The 20,155-nt window shown below is 38.2% G+C and overlaps 1 protein-coding gene across 8 annotated transcripts in view; it reads right to left on the reverse strand.

Annotated features, from left to right (window-relative positions):
• Positions 1–20,155, reverse strand: part of ADAMTS12 (ADAM metallopeptidase with thrombospondin type 1 motif 12) — a 145,849-nt gene that overhangs the window by 98,082 nt on the left and 27,612 nt on the right. The window contains exon 1 of one of the 8 annotated variants that reach the window (XM_085567865.1): positions 1,362–20,146. The exons of 6 other annotated variants lie outside the window; for them this stretch is intronic. The gene's annotated coding sequence lies outside the window, so the exon portion shown is untranslated. Of the gene's footprint in view, positions 1–1,361; positions 20,147–20,155 lie in introns of those variants that run through there. One more of the 8 variants, XM_085567866.1, reaches the window with a different exon arrangement.

The raw sequence follows: 20,155 nt of genomic DNA on the forward strand, positions 1-20,155 counted from the left end.
GTTACATCAGTTGAAGAGGTTACCTTGAGAATTAAGTATGCCCAAATGAGTTTCCACCTGCAAAAGTCAGCTAGGTCACACTTGCACTACATCAAGCAAGGACTATGAAAAAGTAACAAGGTCTCAAGTTCTATCTCAGGGTAAATATAACGGCAAGCTAAATATAAATTTGAAAATCAATCAGCTTTGCTATCCAGCTTGAAGGATACTCTTTGGTGAATAATAACATCTCTTTTATGAGTTTTTACTATTCCTCATATTTATGCTTTGCCCTTTCCCTTCCTCCCCTGTTTTTATATTGGAAGCTTTAATGTTAACTAGGGGAGAAGAAAGTAATAAAAACCCCACTCATTTTTCGAGAGCAAGAGGCTTACTTTGACTTTAGTCCCAAAAGGGTGAGATTATCAAGTTTTTACTTCATTTGGGATCAAAAAACAACTCAGGCAAATGTTACTGTTTTCAGACAAAGAGTTTGCCCAGTTCCTCCAAAGACAGTTTGTGAGAGTAAGAAAGAACAACAGCTGTTTTCCTTATGGAAAATACTCTTGAAATATCTCACTCTAATTTTTCTAATCACATTTGTTCACAAAGCACTGTATCCAGGGGGCTTACATGATACTAACTGGGGATTTTTATCTTGTTAATATTAAAATGCAAACTAACTATATAAAAATAATTTTTACTTCTCAGCATTTGAAATCCCCTCTGACACTTTAAATGAGAAGTTTTGAAGCTCTGATTTGGAAGCCAGTACATTTTCACAGTTTGCAAAACAGGTTACATTTGATGATTTAAAGCCTATCTAGTGCTGAAGATAAAAGATTCAACACCAGACTGTTAAGAGGTTCTGTGCCTAAACAGTGGTTTCTATTAAGAATGAAAAGACAGGCAAGAGGATTCACAATACAGACATGATGTCTAATCACAAAGACAGAAAGCACCATGGTTGTTTTGGCTTCCTGCTTACTTATATTCTAAAACTAATTTCAAGCCAGTGAGCACGACAATGTTAATACTGCAGAGTTCAAACTTTATTAGAGAATAACTAAATGCAAATGCATTTGATCAAATGACAAGTGGCTTTGTTTCTATTGACAAGAATTGTTTGTATTACTGTGACCTACAGGACCCCCAGTCAACAGCCAAAAAGCAGAGATAAAAATCATGACAGCTACCACAACGTGTGCAGATGGATGGAAGAGAGCGCAATTATCCCATTTTCCACTGGATGTAAATCTGTCAGGAACCTCACTCCTCTCAACAGCAGAGCAAGAGAAGGTCATAGCAAACTTCTTCCTCTGCACAGAAATTAATTTGCTTGATGAAAAAGAAATTTGTGAGGCAACATCAGACTGACTCACCTGCTGATGCTCTTCTCCTCTCTTCACTCTGTTCAGCCCAAAACCAAGAAGTGGTGTCAGAAGCAGAGAGGATATTTTAGGTCTGCATTTGTCATCACAGGTTGTTCCAAGAGGAGAATTCTGCCTCTCTTTTTTCCAAACTCATGAAGCTTCACAGCACAGACAGGATTTAAGAATGAATTTCACCATGTCATGGAAGGGTCATTCCATCACTTTCCACCATTTCAAGGCAGCCTGTACCGATGCCCTCTATCTCTTTTCTCCTACCAGGTTTCCAGTGCCTTTCTAGAATGTGCCTTGCCAGTACCAAAGGAGCAGCACAGTGACATGGAAGAACCTTCTAATGAATCCATGAGGAGTCACAGATTCTGCTCAACAACTGCCACTTGAAACACACTGCCCCTGTATCCAGGGTGGTGTGTGCAAGCAGCTGCTCCATTTGCTCTGCACAGCCTTGTGACAGCCTGAGAGCCATGCTCAAGCTGCAGCTTGTTGTGCTGTCCCTGGGGAGGAATGAAGGGGGAGGGAGCTTATCAAAACCAAATACCTTACAAAACAGGAAAATTCAGTCCTACCTGAGGCCAGCTGTGGTGAGTGACACATTACACCAAAAAGGTTACTCTGCACTACAAAACTAGTCTCTGTTTAGAAAAGGACTGAAAGTGTGAACTGGGATGTGGAAGGAGAGGGAGAAGAAATAAAACGAAACTATAAAAACAAGATTCAAACTGAGATCCAGGAGTTGCAGGATGAAGTACAATCTCATGCTCAGCATGTGCCACTCTGGGAACCAGCATGATGGTAACTGGCAGTCACCACAGATGTGCTAAACTCCTTCTGGCCTAGGGCAAAGCACATGCCAATCACAACTTTCCTGGTTATTTCTGTCAGTCTGAGAAGGGAGAAAGATGTGCTTTCAGGACTGCATCTGGCACACCACCACAAATGTTTTTAGAAATCTACTATGAATTCCAGTTCCCTCTCATACATAACAAAGGCTGATGTGATTCAGCACTGGATTCAGGTCAGTTTAAAAGCACAAAGCATTTGAGTTAGCTCATGTAAATCCCTCCTTCAAGCCTGAACTCTGACTGAAATCCATTCCCACTAATATGAGAGGTACAGTGCATACACCGATATATCATCAAATCTACATGTGCACTCAAGACACTAAAGCTTACAGGCAGAAAATTAACTTCTCTCTCAGAGCTGCAGAGACATGACCTATACTGTGAATTACAAGTTGTGCAAAAAGCCCACTGCAGTAAAAGCAAAATCCTGCAAGACAAACAAATACTCCTTGGCAGGACACACTCAGTAAAAACCAAATCAAATCTGATACAAAAGCAGTAACTCAGTAAACTGCTTAGACAAAGACCATCATAAAAACCTCTGGTAATTTCCAGGATTTTTCTATTGGGCAAGTGATTTAATGAAATGACAAGGGTTTCTGAATACTTTAAAGTGCTTCTGAAGCTGGTGGCAAATGGACAAGTTTAACATTTTTCAGAGAAAGGCTGTGTGTAATAAGCACCTAAAAGGCTAGAAAACAGACAACATGGGGAATCAGCAAGTGGCACAATCTGGAGAGTTCCTACCTCTTTGCCCTAGCAAAAAAAGTAGGGAACTTCAAAACAAGCTGGAAGGAAACTAAACACTTTTTCACCCAAGTCAGGAAGTTCACATCCCTCTTATGCTGGGAGCCCAGAGCTGGATGCGGTGCAATCTTCTCCCTGCCCTGCTGCACATGGGGCTCTGGATGCAGCCCTGGAAACAGTTGGGTTCTGGGCCAAACTTATCTCCAGTTTGGAAAAACCATGTCTCTCCAGTTTAGAAACAAGAATGTTATGTGGCACAGTGTCAAATTCTTTGCTCAAGTCCTCCTAGACACCACAAAAAACTGGAAATCAGAAATGTTTTAGAGAGGCACCAGAAATGGCTGGATAAATTTATGTAGGGATGATTAGTCCCTCATTTTTTAATAGAAAAATATCACCTGCAGCTCAGAAACAGACTGTATGTCAAGGAGATATTCCTAATTTCCAGCCTTCTCTTACTCCTCTTGCCAGGAATCTGCTATTGATCATTATTTCCTTTTGAAAGTCAGCCACATAACCAACAAAGCCAAGGGTCTGGAAAGTTAAAACCCTCTACCAAGAAGGAAATCTCCATCTGCTGCTCAGATGCTGTCTTTGCAGGAGGTTTTTCAAGAGAAAAAGAGGTTTTCTTGGTTGAGTGCTTCTTCATTCTTTTTGCAGCTTAAAGGGCTTGTCCCCATTGTACCTTTCATGCTCCAGGATGTCCATGCAGAACATGTGAACGCCTCTCTCATGTCAGACTAATCCTTCTTGTCCCAGACTAACTGGGCAGGCTGGGCTTTTGGGCTGACCTTGTACTGCCATAGGTCTTAGATCCTCCTACAAGAAGCAATAACTTCTTTTAGAAGTATCCATTGTAGAAACCATTCTTGAGAAATACACTGCCTGCAAAAAGAAAATGTCTTTGTGTACAACTCATCCATGAGTTCAAAGGATATGGTTTCTGTCCAAAAATTATTAATTTAAGATTTTCATTTCACACCATTTTGATATGTGTGGATATGTGTGGATTCTTACTTTGTAAACTATTTCTGTAAAAAACAGGTTTTGACAGTTGAGAAAAATTACTGGTTTTATTTCAAACTAACACAAATTAGACCTTCCATCAAAACCATTCTTTATCTGTAAAGAGATTGGTTTTGCTGTTTTGAAATACAACATTTTTGCAATAAAAACATTTTGTCTTAAAAGCAGCAGTCCGCCTTTTAGGTTTGAATGCAGTATGTGTAGCACTAAAAAGAAAGGCCAAAATAAAAAGGAATTGAGCTATTTAGGTGAAGAAAAAATTGCAGTAAAACTTTCTTTGGAACCAATCAGGTGAGAGGTAGTATTTTGCTATAATAATAAAGGGACTCATCTTTCTTCTGTTAAAGTTCCACTATCTTCTTTTGTTCACAAAGGGTGTTAAAGTTTTCTCTCTAAGACTTGCAAGTTTTGAAATCCTTGTAATGTACCTCCCAGGAATTCAGAAATCATGAACACCCTTTTAAACATAAAAAAGGGCACAGATGTTCAGCTTTTCTAAGAATTCAGCTGTTTGTTCCCTTAGGACTTTAAATACTTTTTACATGACACTATATGATACGGTGATACTTAGGGAAACATGCAAAAGAATAAGAAAATACTTTTTTACAGATAATTGAGATGTCTGCAGATGACATATGTTCCTCATGCTCATGGTTCTGCACAATAAAATATTTTACTAAAGAAGTTTACATAAACACAAAATATACAGAGCATCTTCAGCTACTACTCAGCATAACTCTTACTAATCTAAGAATACTAAAAATTCAAAAACTAATAATGGGAAGAAATAGAAGATACTAAATATTAGTACATAAGCACTCTTGGCAGAACTCCAATGAACTTAAGAGTTCTTTAAAAGAGAGGTGTATCTGACTCATAAACCTCTAACAAGCTTTTGTGTAGCCAGAGAACTGTTTACAAACAAATTTATGAATGAATTCTGGACAGAATCATCAATATTTCACAATTTACCTATCTCAAACTTGAACAAACAATACATAAAATAAGCAATTCTTTCTGCTGTCACTATTGGCTGGAGTTGCACAGGTAAATACCAGAATTGTACTGTAGAAATCTTTTCAACTGAGACTGTGACCTTTTGAAAGACACATTCTCAAAAGAGGTTTTTTTCTACAGGATGATGCCAGATCCTGACAATTCCACCGAAGCATCAGTAATGGAAATGCTATCATTGAAAAACAACGTTTTTGCATAAGGGAAGGGAAAGTTTTGTTGGTCTTTCTGGGGCATGTGTGCATGTGTATGTGGGTGTGGGCACGTGTTCCTCTCTAAAACAATTCAGGCAAGATTTTCTCAAGTTGCTCTGCTTCTTTCTCAGCCTTTTTTATTTTTCTTTTACAACAATGTAAACCAGAAAATAAACAAATACATCTCTGGCTCTCAACCTCATTGATTTATTTGCAGCAGAAACGGACCTGATAGCCTTCATCACACAACAAACTACATGTGGATTCCAAAGTCAATGAAGAATCCCCTGTAGGCTCAGATAAAAACACATGCATTGTTCCCATCCTTTCTACTGTCACTTTAAAATATGCTTGACCATACTCTATGCTCAGCACTCAAAACACAGCAGCACTTACAGGTCCCAAGCTCAAATTTGGTATAAGAAGACTTTCAAGACATATTCTGCCAGAGCAGAGTCAGAATCCCAGGGCTGATGTAGGTAGTTAAAAATCGCTTTTGGGAGGCTTCTTTCCCCAGTCTGCTGGCTGTTTTCCAATAGCTATATGACCTACTCCGAGACCAGGATACACTTTCTTCTGTTCTTTCACAGCCAAAAGCAGTTGTTGGGCCGGAGATCTCTGGACTCTGCTTAATTTTCTTCAAAACATTAAGACTCTCAAGAATCTTTTTACAGTTTCAACAGGTCTGCCCAGTGCTGCTGACAGGACAACAGCCACTTTCCTGCTACGCCTACCCAGACACTGCTCAGATGCCTCCTCCTTTGGCTGTAGGCTCCCCTGTGCACTTACTGCCCAAACTATCCAAAATCCCATGTTTGCTTTCCTCACGTAATGTGATCCCGTTAATTTAGCAAAGTCTGAGATTACCTTTCATTGAGAAGCATTAGGAAAATTATATATTAAGATAAGACGCTTTTATTTTCAGTCATCTTAGTTTTCAGTCTTTTTTTTTTTTTCCACAGTTCAAGTCTCAGCCTTTATCTTCTGTGGCTCTTCTGTGGGAAGCTTTGGGATTTCATTGTCTGACATCCTCAAACAATAATCCTGCTAATTCAGGAGGACTGTAACACAGCTGCAGAAGTGAAAGATTAGCTCTAGCTCCAGCATTTGAAACCATGCTCAGCTCTCAGCCACAGCAATGTTAGCAAAGAAAGCAAGCAAACGAGGGATAAGCAAAAGATACAGTTGCACATACACACAGAGATTAAAATCAAGAGCACATGAAACACTAGAAGCACAACAGGCATCTCATTCAGATCCCTACAACTACAGAAGATCTGAGAAACCGTGCAGTACAGCTACACTGGAACTGAGAAAAGAACTAGCACAATCAATCCTCAATTTGCAACAAAACTTCTGACTTTTGTCTCATTCTACCGGCAATACATAAACACAAATAAGTCAATTGAACTGAATCTGCAGGCCTTCATATGGAACATTTATTGAAAAAATACATATACATACTAGCCCTTTTCAAATTGTACAGAAATTATTTTCCTCTACTGCCATAGATCTTTTAGAAATATCATCCTCCTGTTTGCATGTGTGCCAGTACATGAAAAAGAGACAGACACAGAGAGTATCAGCCAGTATTACTGATCCACTAATACAGATTCTTCCCACATAAGGAATCCACATGGATTTTTGGACAATAGAGTGAAACCCACAACTCCAAATTACCTGTAGGACTAACAGCCAACAAACAAAGGAGTCCAACACTAATATTAGGGACACTAATACCCAGCAGCAAACACTGCTTCCTAAGTGACATATACCAACTGCACATTTTAGGGCCACTCACAGAATTGCTAGCATTTGCAAGCTGGGTTTCTGCTGAAAGGCTCAATAAACTCTGAGAATCAAACAGAAAACTTCATTCCTTTTGCTGAGAGGAAAAGTTAGAACAACAAAATGTATGTCTAACATAACATCTTCCAAAGAAAAACATCCCTTTCCAGTCTGCACTCATCCTGCTGCCTTTTATTCTACACAGTCTCATAGCAGTTCTCGGTGGTATTTATGCCAAACCTACCACAAGGCCTGTGACTCAGACCCATGGCACTAATAATAACTCACAGCACTACTGCCATGTGAATTATTACTCTTTATAACAATAACTGTAAAAATGAGCACATGAGGAAGGTTTATTTTATTATTTGGGCTCCCTATAGAGATATGGCTTGAAAAACAATCCAATAAACAATACCATGTACACTCATTTGATGCAATGGGATGCATATGTGGGTTTACAGACCTCCCTGTGAGTCTCAGAAACAAAAAAATTCATGTTACAGCCAAAGCTACAAAATGTTATGGGCCATGATTTACCTCTTGAGGAACCCAGCAAACGCTCTGTGTGGTAGCACAGTTCATTATAAAAACATGCATCCTATGGAGCTCTAAGATTGGCCACCAATTAAGCCTTTTCTTTATTTTTTTTTTTTTAAATACTTGCCAGAGACCAGAATCTGTTAAACATATACAGAGGAATCAGAAGCACATCAGAAAGCCCGTCTATAAATGAGACAATTGTCTGTGTAATAAAGTTTGTCTGCCTGTACTTCCATAGATGCACTGATCCAGGCCACTTCTGGCTCTCCAGAACAGCAATCTATTCATCTCCCAAACTGTAACAGTCTTTCGTGCTTATTTCACAACACTTACTACTTTTCAAACACGGTATCATATTGCTAGAAACATTTCACAATCCCTATGCTGCAAATGAAACACACTCTTTTCTTGGATAAGTAACACAAGACATCTCTGCAAGGAGAGAAAGAACAAGGGTCTCATCACAGTCTCCTCTTCCAAGAGGGCTTCCAAGTGGATTTCTAATAGGAAAGCCCGTGGACTGATTTCTAATAGAAAAGCCCAGACAGAAAAATAATCTGCAAGTAGAATAGTAAAATGTACATGCGAAGTACTTTAGGATTAATTCTTAATAGATTTCTACCCAAATTCAGACCTATCCACTTAGACCACAGCATCCTTCTACCAACATCTGGGATTTCAAAAATACATCAATTTAATAAATGGCACATTTTAAAATTTACCATCAAAGAAGAACATTGTCTTAAAGTATTTGGAGGAGCACATAGAAAACTTTATGTTCAAAATCCTGTTGAAAAATATCCCACAGTATTTTCATTCCGTGTCCAGGTGAGTACTCTTGTGACTGCTTCCTCATAGTGTAGTTATCCTTCTGACAACCTTTCACCTGCACTGGATGTCTCAGTTGTCCATTTGGACACAACTAACCAAGTTAAAAGGTTGGAGAAGTCAGTGGTATTGTCATCATGTTTTGTTTTCATGGCCTATCAAGGAACCAAGTAACAAAGTTTGTGCTTCTGCTCAACTCACTTGAAAGACTGCCATAGCAGAATTCTACTCCTCTGAGTCTGCCATCCAGGAACTACCTAAAACCACCTCCTGAGCTAAACCTCAATAATATATTTTGGAAGGAAAAGGACTGATTCTGAGAGTTCATAGCCTGATGTGATGAAGTTGTGAAAGCCTTCACATAAGAGTTGTAGGCATCAGGGTGATTAAAGGTAACTGTTCAGGCAGGTCTCTTCATGAAGAATGTCTAATGATGGAGATTTGGATTCTGTTGGGAGAAACTTCATGACAGAAGCTCTGTTTTTCTGTTCAAGCAGATATCTTGGGCATCCTTATATCTCTGGTGTATTTCCCAAATGCTTCTGAGCTTGATGCTCTATGTGGGATTCCAGACTGAATTGCTGTCGGGTGGTAAATGGTGAGTCAAGCTGGAGATAAGCCAAAAACTTTCTAACTTTCTGAAAATGCAATGTTTAAGTCATGTTGGTGAAAGAAATAACCTTAAAGTCTTCCTTCTTTCCTTCCTTCATTCATTCTGACACTGAATGTTGCTGAATGATACAGCAGGCTTAGCAGAACTCAGCCCTTTCCTCACTGAGACACCAAAGTATCTTTGAAAATTCAGACTGGGAGGATGTGAATGGTCAAGCCCACAGAGAGGGCTGGGGAGCAGAAAGAGTTACTACACAAAGCCCTTGAGCCCACGTGAAGTCGTGCTGCTGGCTCCCACAAAAAAACCCAGTGAGGGTATTGCAACCTGCAGTGAACAGACAAGCCCATGATTTCCATGTAATTGTGTGGCACTGAAGGACAGCAGAATGTTTTGTCAGGAAGGTTGTCGCCCTGATTCTTAAGATTTTCTAAAGACTTCTGAGTTTACATTCTGTTAGAAAACTTTCCCACACATTTTCTATAAACAACATATTGTTTTGCATTCCTTTGTGGGGGTGGAGGAAGTTGATGTACTGGTGGTTTGTCCAATGTCTTTGGAGAGGTGGCCCATTCACTCTCCAATCCACTGTCACCTTTGGAAAAGTATAAAAGTTGGAGTCAGAAAATAAACCTTCTTCTTTTTTACCTTGCCATTGCAGTGGCTCATGTTGTGCTTTCTCGTGTCCTATAGCGACAGAAGGTATTTTGAAAAAAGGTATTTTTCTGACTTTTTCAGAAACTACTGAGCCTCGCAAGCAGAATGTCCTCAAAGTTTGAGAGCATGATTTAAGAGATAGACTAAGACCCAGTGATGACTCCAGACAAAATTTAACTTGATAGAGAAAGTCCTCTCAATTTTTTTGGTTGTTTATAATAATGGATTCAGTCAATAGCCAGGAGGAAAACTAGTTTCAAAACTTTTCCTGGTAGTTCAGTGTACCAAAACCCACTTGATTGCAATTATGGTGAGTACTAAGTCATGAGGATTCAAGAAATGGACTGTCTTTTTCTTCTTGAACTAGAAAGAAACAGCTTTTCTCCCCAGACAATGACTGCCTGTGGGCAGTTCAATTAAAGATCTCTAGCATTGACTAGTCATGTTTGCCCATCCCTATCCTTCACAGACAAAACCTTTGTTACCATAATGATCAGAAGTAGTACCTGCTCTCTGTCTGAGGTAAAGACACTAATTTCTTTTAATCTGACTCACACAGAATGCGATACTGGAAGTGCAAATTTTTTATTCTGACTTATGCAAGTCTGATTTGCATTCTGATGCAACATATGCGATAATGAATAACAGACAGAGTTAAAATAAATCAGTTGTTCTTATTCCACATTACCAAGCTTCCAGCAGTGATGTGAAACAAAAAGAAGCTCAGGAACACTATAAGAAGTCACTATGTATAGCATTACAGCAGGAGAAGGAAATATATTCCCTGGTTACAGCTGGCCACCAGTTCAAATCCTGACCAAACACACTTAAGCAGTTATTGTGCAAGGATGACCTTGTTTATTTTCTAAGCTATACTATACAGTAAATTGAGGGAGTTCACTGTAAATCTTGCTGAATAAATTCCCATCAGTGGGAACTGGACTCTGGAGAATAGACTCATGACTACACTCTGAGGGTCAGTGATCCCAAGCTGAGACAAAAGTCAGAAGTATAAGTTTGAAATGGAAGAGAGATTACTGGTTGTGAAAGGAAAGGAACTTATGCTATCACATTACACAGCAAGGTGACTGCAGAGTAACTCAGAAGATACTTTACAGAAGAACCAAGGAGCATCTACCAATTTTGTGGCTATGTGCCAGATGATTACAGAACTACTATCAAGAAAACTATTACTTTAATAACGTAAAACAATGTCCTGCATTAGAAAAGAGGCCACATATTGACTACTTTTAGGGAGGCTTTTCATTGTCAATTTTATCCCTTTGGATTCCCTCCCTGTCCCTGCAGGGCCTTGTCTCTGGTAAAGCTAGTAAAAATGAATCCCAGATGTTAAATTTGTTCTTAAAAGTTGAACACACAAAAAAATAATTACCCTCCTAGCACTGGGCTGATTTGGGCCATTCATCTCCACACATAATTTAGTATTTTTCATGGCCAATATCAAACTCCAGGCATGGCACTCATCAGACTAGGTATAAATATACACCCTTAAGCTTGTGCCCTCAGAATATCTTTCCCCATCCCTGAAGAACAGGCAAGTTCATCTGGTCTGAAGCATCAGTCTTGGGATGAGTTAAACTGCACACAAAGAAGTGCCCTGCAAGTGTCCTCTTCACTGATCCTGTAGGTCTGGACAAGCTGAGAAGAGGGAAGAGTCATATTCTAACCAATACATCTCATTCACCTGGGATACCATTGCAGTAATTTGTGTTCCACTGCAGCCTTCTTTCTGCCACAGTGGTGAACACCACCTCTACTCAGCTGTAAAACCTGAGTGCTGCCAAGTCTGTACTGCTGTGTGAAATTCAGACACCTGGGGCACAACATCTTCATTTAACTTACATAAAATGTGGCATGTGTACATAACACTGTAGCCCTACAAGCAGTACTGAGAATATTCTCTACTGTATACAGATATCCTAATCATCACATGAGGAATGGATGGAGACTCTGAAATATGTTTAATTTCTAAATTATGACCACTTGTTGCAATTCCTCATTCATCAAACTAATGAAACATTTAAAACCATAAAGCACTGGTAGCAAAATATAAGTATTTAATTGGGAAACACATATCTAAATATTCTCATTAATTTAATAAACTGAATGTCTTTGTGGATTTTTTTCCACACAGCCTTCTGATATTTTCTGCTTTTAATGTAGGTTTTAAGAATTTTTTTTTTTTTTTTTTTTTTTGGATGACCATTTCATAATATTGAAGTAACAGTGGCAATACCAGTGAATAAAATACTGGATCAGACAGTTCATCTTCTGTGTGGCTCTTATGTCTCTGTGTAAATTTTTGCTGTTCTGAATAACACTACTCAAAGAATACTACCTCCTTGTACTGTGTTTATTCCTACACTTCACAAAGCAGTCCTGTAAGATATTTAACTCTTCCATCCCATTCCAATACAGCTAAATCACAGATCTTATTTTCATCAGCAAATTGTAGCTATAATGAAATAAAAACATGACAAAGCAGTCTGTAAAAATGAGACTGGATAAACACTAAAAGATGTTAACCCTGCAGCAATGTCATTTAATCTGTATTATTTTTACTAATTCATATAGATGAATTAGTAAAATTATTTTACGTGCCTTCTTCATACAGTTTAGAGCACACAGTGCTATATATACTATGTCAATTCTCAAAGCATAAGGTATGGGACCCCATAAAGCAGATAAAAGTCAGGAAACACTACTCCTTCAGACCATTCAGTTTCTTAAAGCTAGATTCTTAATATAAGAGATGTGCAAGATTGTGAAATCCAGCCAGAGTCTGTACAGATCTTTCATTTGCCTGACATTGCTGGAAGACTGAAACATGAAATCTGAGATTTGTCTGCTTTTGTTTTCCAACAGTGTTATCTACAATACCAAGAGGAATACAATACCTTTATGAAAACTGACCTTGTTCAAAGCATGCATGGATGAAGGGGAGTTCAGCCACAGAGAACTCTGCCAGTGCTTTCCAGTGCAAGTGTAGCCTGTGCTTGGAGTAAGGTTTAAAGAGGTCTTGCCAACTGGGGGCAGGACAATTGCATTAAAAAAGGGAGGCAATTCTTAGTTTCATGTGAGTAGAAAACACAAACACATTCTTCCCCCAAAGTATAATGCCAATAAAGCTGTTATGTACTATGTGGTGTGGCAGATAAAAATCATTCCTCTCTCATGTACTGGCTTCTGCAATGCTACAAAAATACTTTGGAGTGAAACACCATTTCCTCAAAGCCTTCCTTGCAGATCCTTATTGTCCTGCAGTATCCTTTCCTAGACAGTTGCACCAGCAGCCAGAACCTAATGTTTATTTATCCTCTTCCCTCACTCCTTGCTAAGGCTCCCTACCAGCCTTCAAGTAATTGCAAACTGGAGTCAGCAAACAGCAGCTAAACTGGGATTAATGCAGTGTCCCACACTGCACACATTTGCCTTGAATTTCTGTCTGCTTCTGGAGCAGAAGTGCTGATTAGACAAATAGGACCTTTCCTGGCTGTTAAGGAATTCCAACTGGTTTTAAAACAGCAATATGGGTAAAATATGTATATGGGCTTAGTGACCAGGTCTTCACTTCCAGTTGCATGCAAGAGAGTTATCAGGGTACTTCTTAAATTCTTCTCCTTAATTCCACTGATTTTATTAGTCAAAATTATGAAATTTTCATCTGAAAACAGCATTATTTTTAGTCCAAATTATGTCAGCTTTGCTTCACCAGTGCAACAACTTCACAGGTTGGTGACGAAAGATACTAGGAGAGTGTTAGAAACTCCATTAATATGAAGTGTAGCTTCTTCAAACAATTAAGCACTAAATAACACCAGAATGGCATTTTTGTGCTAATAACCCTGTTCGTGTTCCAAATTCCAGTCCCCATGTGTAATCATTCCAACAAAGTTGCAGCTTATTGCAGCTATACCTAATATGGCATTGAGTTTCAGATTTTGGACTACTGCACTGTGCTTATAGGCTATTTCTGAATAAATTCCTCCTCATCAGCCAAGTTATAAGATGAACAGAAAAAAGCAGGGACAAATTCCACTTTGGTTTCTTGCGGTAACTCCATTTTTTCCCCAATACAATCAACAGTTTCTCAAGCCCTCTGCAAGTATTTAACTAACACTTCTTTAAATATCAACATACAATTAATGGGCACATCACTAACAAAAAACTTCATAAGCAAGCCTTTATAACATATCCATTTTTTTGTTGTCTGTTTTTCTGTCAAAACTGCAGTGGAAGCTGACATTAACTGAACACCCAAAAACTTGTCATTTTATGTTGTCAGAGAAAGAATAAATGAACCCTCTGATATTTTATAATAAATGCTTTAAAGCAGTGAACATATCTGAATTTCATCTCCCTGTATTCAGTTAGTATATATAAAACAGGATAATACTACCACGTTAGCCAATTTAGCTTTGTGAACAATTCATGAATTTTTGTATGTCACACTGATGAGTACAGAAAAACTCAAAAGAACTACTTAAGTCTGTTCACAAGAAAAGAAAGAAAAAAACCAAACATGTTCTCATCAAACAAAACAGAGTAAGCAATGAGAAACTGTTGAATTAGCAACAATTGAGTGTCATTATGAACACTTGTGAAAAATCAATATAGAAAAAATTTATGAAAGATCTCATACCACATGCACCCTTGATTCAAACACTACTTGTAAAATAAACAGTGCAGCAGGCATTTATCAACCTTAAAGCTGTTAAGGTGGATTTCTTCAATAAAACCCTTTTTTTTTTTTTTAATTTGCTGTGCATTCTTCCCACATTGCCATCTTTTGCAGGAGTGATACATTTGACAAGTACACTATGTTTACTGCTCCAAAGCATCTCCCATCAATAACAAAGGGCATACAACAGAATGTAAATTACCACATGGCATGGAGTGGCAACTATTTAAAAAAAATAGAACCAAAACCAGAAAGAAAACAAAGCACACACAACCCACCAAGAACAGTGCTTTAACACAACTGTTCTAATTCTCAGTAACAGAATTACAGGATTGTAAAAAAGACCATACACATGGTTTTCCAGTACCTGCTACTCACAAACATATGAAATCAGCAAAATCTTATTTCTGAAAGTTCAAAAGGATGAACAACACTGAGTCTGTTTCCTAGAGACTGAGTTTTTTACTGTGAATGAACATTCATATACAACCAGGCATTCATCATCTCTAACAAACTTTTGACCTTCTGGATACAATAATCCTTTTTTGTTATAATTTTGGATCTGTTTTTCTTTTAATTTATTTTGCATGCAATCAGCATCCTATTCCTGAAACCTGAGTACTAGGGCACTTAACAGCTTTCACTTAAATTTCTCCTAAAGAAGAAAATGAAGCAGTTCTTCTCACCAAACTGACCTACATTTCTTTAACTCAGTTTACGTTGACACAATCAGAACCAGGGAAGTCTAGCAAGAGTTTCCAGCAAGTGAAAGCTAATGGAAAAGATACAGATTCACCCACTGTTGTATTGCTCAGGTCATATGCCACATCTTTTCTTTGTGCACACTTTTTCAGTGCTCAGACTATACCACACAACCACACACAGCATTTACACTTGGGTCCTAGAAACCTTTCTCCCAGGAAACTTCTCTCTCAGGAACTCAAATAACCACCTGTGAGGGACACTTCTGTAAAAATCTACCACTTGTGGGAAGGACAGCACTTCTCAACCTCACTAAAGATGATTTTTAAAGAACAAACAGAAATGATGGATAAGGTGTCCTTAGTGACAGAAAGAGAATATGCGAATATCTTCAGGCCTCAAATGCAATTCTAAACTCAAACCAGTTCTCTCTAGCTGCTGACATTTGGGATGAGTCAGATGCAAATGCATTCCAGCTAAAAGACTGGAAAAAACACTTGTGGTAATATCCTTCAGAAACAGCCTAATCAAATTTTTAGCTGCATATGATTGTGGAAAAATCCTAGACAAACTGCTTTCAATGAAAATTTGCCTTTGGCAAAGAAACACACAAGCTCAGAAGGATAAAACACATCTGGTTCATTCATTTAAATGAATGAAGCTGATTTAAATAAATGAAGCAGCAGGCATACAGTTCTGCATAGAATTGCCATCTATGCTGTAGGTATACAGCAACAATGAAGTTGCAAAGGCCACCAAAAATAAGAGACATTACTAATGCTCCTTCTAAAGAAGAAATGGTTACATTTTGCATCAGTAAAGACTTATCAATCTTAACCAGAGGAAAGGGAAAGATAAGTTTCAGTAAGTAGAACAGTCAATCCAACAGCTCACTATAACCAGCTACCACACAAACCCCACATTTGCCAGGGAAATTACACATTACACACCTTTGGTCTCCCCTGTTGTATGGCCAACATATTTGGTATTGTAACCTGAATATCTACATAGAAATAACAAAACTCTGAAGAAAGACTGAAAGAATTTGAATACAATCTGTGCCAGTAAACTTATCTTTAGATGTTCAATTGAAGCAGTGGAGATGAAACTCACCCCCATCTGCGGGATTAGGAAGGATCTTCCTCACATCAAACTGGAATATCTGAAAGGAACCAACACTACTTTCTGCAACACAGAAAATGTACAATAATCTTCTAGGTATACCAAACAATTTTTTGCACCTGTGGAACTCCAGGTACTTAAGGTGCCCTTGGGTCTCCCTTCTGTATCAGCAGCACATGGACATTTAGTTTCCTAATGTTAAACACAGTCCAAACATATCTAAATGGATGAAATTTAAGGTAAGAGTCTGATATCCTAATTCAAGTAAATATACTGTATTATCTCTGTAGGCCACATGAATCAATTAGTATCACTTTCAGCCAAAAAGAAAAACAAACAAACAAACAAAAACTCCCATACACATATTTTCACTAGCACTTCAGTAAGTAATTTCACAGCATGTTGCATGCACGAGTTTGAAAACAGTAATTCTGAAATTACTAAACCTGAAGCAGTTGGTTGGATTCATCCATTTAGGACCTAAACTCAGTTTCAACTCTTCCAACTCTTAATTTTTCCTGCTCAAGTAGGCAGCCTACTAGAGGAACACCAGGGACTACCCAGTTTTTCATGGCTTTACAATGCATGCTTACAAATTTAAACAAACAGCCAAGGTATAATGACTGGCTCCTGTAAAAAGAGAATTTACTCAAGCTAACAAAAGAACTCTGAAAAAAAGTCAAGTCCATCTGCTTACCATGCTTGTACTTTAGGGTTTATTTAGAAGCAGCACTCAGATGTGATTTGGTTAACAATACAACTAACAATTCAAACATAACAAGTTTAAAATTTAAACAAAAAATGAAACTCATATCTATGCTAGTTTGCTTAAAAAGCTTCAGATAGGAGAAAAAACACAAAAGGTTTTCAATAATACACATAAATCACTGTGTACAACACCAACAATGTTTATAAAGTGATAGAAAAATATGACTTTAATTTAAAGTCTCCACTGATCCACTGACTGGGTAGCACAAAAGCACTCTTGTCTGTACCAGAAAAGGCAAATATGTAAAAATATATATACCAAATTCACCAGCATGGCATTAAATGGCATTAAGTCTCCAGTACAGCCTGGACAGATTTCCAGTAAAAGCCAACCAGCTAGGATTGTAAGGTGCTTGTTTTCAAATGGCATTTTGACACATCTCTGCCATTTATGAACATCAGAAATCTTTCTCAGGTCTAGCACACTGGGTAATTAAAGCATTAAGTAAAAAATACAAGAAGCACATAATCTATTTTGGTTTTATTACTATACTGTCTCACACTGCTTCTCCTCAGCATGCACAGCACCAGCTACTTTTAGTCAGAGATTTTTTTTTTATTGTGGATTTTCATTTTATTTTCTTTGTAGGGGCTGCATCCCTCTTAATTTCCATAGAGAGAATGGGTATCTTCCCCTAAAAAGAGCAGGAACTGAGCTATGTATATGCAGATAAAAGAAAGAGCAAACTTTCTTGATCATTCCCCTGCTATGGTTCCTCAAAAACTGCATATTTAAGGGTTGGGCACCACACAGTCTAAAGAAACCTACAGTCAAAACCAGAAAAACATTCTGATTTCCCTGAGAATCTTATTACATTATGTACAACTGCTGATATTGGACATTCAGATAAAAGCTGGAGTTGAAGGCTCAGTTCTCTATCTCTGGGATGTTTACATTCTGAAAGCTTGGAGATCTTCCTTTGAAAAGCAAATGAAAAAACGCAAACATTAAGATCCATGTGGTCTGTGTCAGGGAAGAGCTATATAATGAAGTCCTCCTCTCAGCTCAGTGGCTTTGAATACTCCAGACAGAATCAATTTAATTACCTGTTTAGGCAGATACACCAGATTTAAGCATTTAATTACAGACAGTAGAGATCAAGAAGAAAGTAAGGACTGCATTATCTGGATGTGCCAGGGAAAAATGAAAGCCTCCTAAGTAGAGCTTAATGTGTCTCACCTACTTATTGAGCACAATATTCTTCCAAGTAGGTTGTAAGGCAGAAGATAAACATTATTTCCCAAAACCATTGCCACGACCACAATTAACCCTGCCTTGCCTCCACTAGAATCTATGTCCACAGCCAAACTGCAGGTGAGATGTTGGTGTGTGGGAGCTGTCAGGGTAAGACAGATCCATAAAACCTGAATCCTTTGTGGGATTGTGGTAGAATTTTACATAGTTGCCTTAATAATTGAATAGGATTCAGGATTTTATCTTCTCTATCTAGTCTCCCTCTTTTCCCTTCAGCCGGGCTGAATGAAAATACATATTGTATTTTGCCAGAACACAACAGGTTTTTCAGCAAACACCACTTTGAAAAGTAGGAAATGTCTTGAACCTACCAAACTACTAATATCCATTTCACTAAGCATTACAGACACCTTTGAAATAAAATTCCTTACCTCTGTCTGTCATTAATATGGTACAATACACAATTGTGGTACAATACAATACATCAATACACAGAAGTGACTGCTGTCCAAAATTCTTTATTAGTTGCTTGTCACAAGTTCATCATACAACAGAATTGTATCATGCAGAATAAGAGTGTATCAAACACTGGGTGACTATGTATCACCAAACTAAGTATTTTTCAGATACTAATTACACAAGAAAAAGGAGGAGTGACTGAGGTTGGAGTTGCCACACCAAAGGAAGGGAAATGCAATCACTGACAAGTCCAGGGAGTTGCAGAGTCTCTGCTCCTGCAAATCTGCACGGAGAATATATTTGAAAACCTAGGTCTGACAGGCTTAAAAAAAAAAAAAAAAAAAAAATAGAAGGCTGTAACGAATTTCAAGCATGCTTCAGCTGGAAAATCCACTCTTCTCATACATACCCTCTCCATGCAAGCTAAAGACCATTCACCAGTTTTCCAAAGTTCAGCACGTACAATAAGGGGAATGTGACCAGGGGAAAAACCCAAAACAACAAGCATCAGTCTATAAAAATGCTTGGGAGACTAGGATTTCTCTACATTAAATTTTACCTCTTATTTGACCACAAGAAAAATAATAGAGAAGAAATTCTTTGAATATGATACGAAGGAAGTGTGTCAGTCACTCACATCCTTCCACTTTCTCTAAAAAGATGAGTTATTATTTCAAAAATATTCCTATATACCACCAGGTCTGAAAAGTGTTATAGCCCAGAGCCACACAGACAAAGCCATTTCAATTTCATTTATTACTTTCACACACAAGAGCTGCAAAGCTGGCAAAAACACAGAGAGAAAACTCTGGACTTCATTAAGTTTTTGAACTGAAATGTTTATTCAAGTCAGAACGTAAGTCATACACCATCTTGGAAGTTCAGCTAAGTGACAGGATTCAAGCCACCAGTGTCATCAGTTCGTAACTTAGCAGCCGTTGATAAGAATAAGCCTTGGCTATTTAAGTATTTTTAGATGTCAATAAACTGCCTCTCATTTAAGACTCATAGCAAGGCCTCTATTTATTTACAGCACAGCACAAGGCAGCCATGGGGTAAAACACAACAGCTGGTGTTGAATTCACCTTGTCCAGGACAGGAGAGTTGCATCTGGGCTGCTGTCAGGAGGTGGAGTTTGCTGGAGCTGGGCCTTCCTGGCACCTGAGTTCAACCAATCCTTGCTCATGCACCTTGATATTCACTTTACAAAGTGCAAATGAGGTGAGCTGCTACACAATCTCTGTGATACTCTCCTTCAATTACCCCACAGATCACAGAAGGCCACTAAGCCTTCTTGTCCATCTGAGCAGCAGCTGAACAGCCCTATTGCCTCTCACCCTGTCTAGTTCTTCACTCTTGGAATATCATTACAGAATCTGTTCTACAGCTACCTGAGAAGAAATAATTCTAGAACACAGCAGACTTACATCTGTTATATCAAGAGCAACAACTGGTCCTCAATTATGAAACCCAATGTTTTCTACTACACATTCAGAGATAGTTCACCCTCTATTTTTTAAAAAAATAAATCATACCATAAAAGCAGTTTTTAAAATATAAAAGCATTTATAAACAGAGAAGGAACTAA

The sequence above is a fragment of the Lonchura striata genome, chromosome Z (genome assembly GCF_050655825.1).
Source record: "Lonchura striata isolate lonStrDom1 chromosome Z, ASM5065582v1, whole genome shotgun sequence".
Classification (NCBI taxonomy): Eukaryota; Metazoa; Chordata; class Aves; order Passeriformes; family Estrildidae; genus Lonchura; species Lonchura striata.